Below are 2,842 nucleotides of genomic sequence, written 5' to 3' on the forward strand. Positions count from 1 at the left end.
TGTGCTGGCATCTGCACCACATCACAAGTTCACAATCCGAGCATTTGCAGCAGTGGAACTAAAAAGCTATAATGCTATTTTAGCTCCACCAATATAGTAAAATAAGCTCACAGTAGTGGAGTCAAAGCCATAATATTTGGCTGATTTGCTACAGTGCACATCTATAGATAGATGTGCACTGTAGCACTCATCTAAAAAAAATAATAATAATTTTAATCAGCAGCCCGATTAAAATAATCACTCCACTCAGTTTTTTTTCATTCTTTTATTTTATATCTCACATTCTCACCGTCACTCTCAATCTCCTTCTCCCTCACTCTCAACTCCCGGATCACTCCTCCCTCACTCATCACCGTCGCCGCCACAGACCAGCCCAGCCCACGCCTTCCCTCGCCGTCCCAGCCTAGCCCAGCCCACGCCGTCCCAGTAGCATCTCCCTCACTCATCTCTCTCACCCATCGTCGTCCCAGACCAGCCCAACCCACGCCGTCCGTCGCCGTCCCAGCCCACGCCGTCACCGTCCCAAACCAGCCCAGCCCACGCCGTCCGTCGCCGCATCTCCCTCACTCATCACACTCCAGCTCATCTCCCTCACTCATCACCGTTGCCGTCGCAAGCTCTCATCTCACTCATCAAGCTCTCCACGCCGTCGCCGTCGCCGTTGCCATCCCAGCCGATCCACTTCAGGTCAGTGCTCTCTCTTTTCTTTTGTAGTGAATTTTTTCATAGCTTAATTTTTCTGGGTTATTGTGATTTTGTGGTCTCTGTATTTGGAATTTTCTATTTGGGAATTTTCTGTTATTTTGTTGCGTGGATTCTGTGCTCTCTGTATTGAGAATTTTCTGTTTGCAGGAATTGGTTGTGTGGATTATGTGGTCTCTGTATTGGAAATTTTGTGTTTGGAAATTTTCTGTTATTTTGTTGTGTGGATTCTGTGCACTCTGTAATGGGAATTTTCTGTTTGCAGGAATTGGTTGTGTGGATTATGTGGTCTCTGTATTGGGAATTTTCTATTTGCAAGAATTTGTTGTCTGGATTATGTGGTCTCTGTAATTTGTGCAGGAAAGTTTTTATGTTTTGTTGTTAGTGTAATTTGTTGTGTTGCACAGAGCCAGAGTTACGTATGGGTGGTCTCTGTAAATTGTTGTGTTGCACAAAACCACACTCTGTAAATTGTTGTGTTGCACAAAACCACATTACTGTGTTGCATAAAACCACATGAATGTATTGGGTCACTATAATTTATTGTATGGTCTATGTAATTTGTAATTTGTCTATAAATGTAATATAAATGTAAGTTTGTTGTGTAATTTATCTATGTAATTTGTTGTGTCGATATAAATGTTAGTTTGGAAATTTTCTGTGTGCAGGGAAGTTTATATATATTTTTTCTAATTTTATGGAGTCATGTAGGGACATAGAGTTACGTAGAGACCTAACATTTATCACGGGTATAATGAACGGGGATATAGAAATTGACTCTCAATTTTTGGGAACGTCTCAAAATACTCCTGTGTCAGTTTCTGATTCTCCACCTCCACCACCACAAGTTGAAAATATCTCTTCTACAAAAGGAAAACGGGGCTCTAACTTTACTGTAGAGGAAGATAAACTCTTAGTGGCAGCATGGCTCAATACTAGTGTTGATGCCATAAACAGTAATGAACAAACACAAAATACCTTTCGTCAAAAAGTTTGGGAATATTTTATGCAGTACAATACATCCGGTACCACACGCACTGTTATCTCCTTACTAAGTCGTTGGGGTACGATTAGTGAAAAGACAAATAAGTTTGCTGGGTGTATGGCTCAAATTAACGCACTTCATCAAAGTGGTATAACCGAAGAAGATGGCGGCGGCGGCGACGGTGGCGGCGGCGGTGGCAACGGCGGTGGCGGTGGCGGTGGCGGTGGCGGTTGAAGGTGGTTATGGTTGTTGTTTATTGTATAAGATATATTATTTTATTATAGTGGATATATTATTTTATTGTAATGGATATATTATTTTATTGTGATGTTTATATTATTTTATTGTGTAAAAAGCTAAAATAGATCCACTGCTGCAGCATATATGTAGGTAAAATAGATAAAGTAACTTTTGGTGGAGCTAAAAAGCTAAATTTTTAGCTCCACTGCTGTGGATGCTCTTATAGATCATCTTCCAATTTAAGTGTGTGTTTGGCTCCAAATAAAATGCCAACTTATTTTACTATTTAATTTATTTTTGCTACTATTTATGGGTTTCATTGTACTTTTTTACTCACTATATTATTTCAGCTAACTTTTATATTTATTTACAGTATTTTTAGTAAAAAAATTTCAATTTCAACAAAAAAAAAAAAAAAAACATTTATTAAGTTTTAAGGGCTAGCCACTTTGCCTTGCATTTTCTCTGTACACCACACCAGCACCCTATGCCAATTGCTATTCTTATTGTTTGGCAAAATTGCGTTCGAAAATCAAACCCACTAGCCCTTCAAACTCGAAAGAAAAAATATGTTCATATGGATAGGGACTTTTCAACCCATTAGAAAAACAAAAAACAAAAAACAAAAAAAATGGCAAAACAATCTGGATTTTACTAACCTTAAAGTAATTACTAGGTGTTCTTAAAATATGGTAATGTGGTGCTTATTTCTCTCATATTCTTAATAAGTCCTAATAATTAAATTCTTGGTAAAATTCACCATGAACGTAAGAAGAATAAGGAGTAAGTTATCATACTCTAGGAACACCCAATAATTTTTTTGTGTGTAAAATTGAATAAACATGTCGGGTTCAATTGGGTTGGACTCATGGGTTAACGAATTGACCCTTTTTTTCAAGGATTTTTTTCTATTGC

The sequence above is a fragment of the Quercus robur genome, chromosome 6 (assembly GCF_932294415.1).
Source record: "Quercus robur chromosome 6, dhQueRobu3.1, whole genome shotgun sequence".
NCBI lineage: Eukaryota > Viridiplantae > Streptophyta > Magnoliopsida > Fagales > Fagaceae > Quercus > Quercus robur.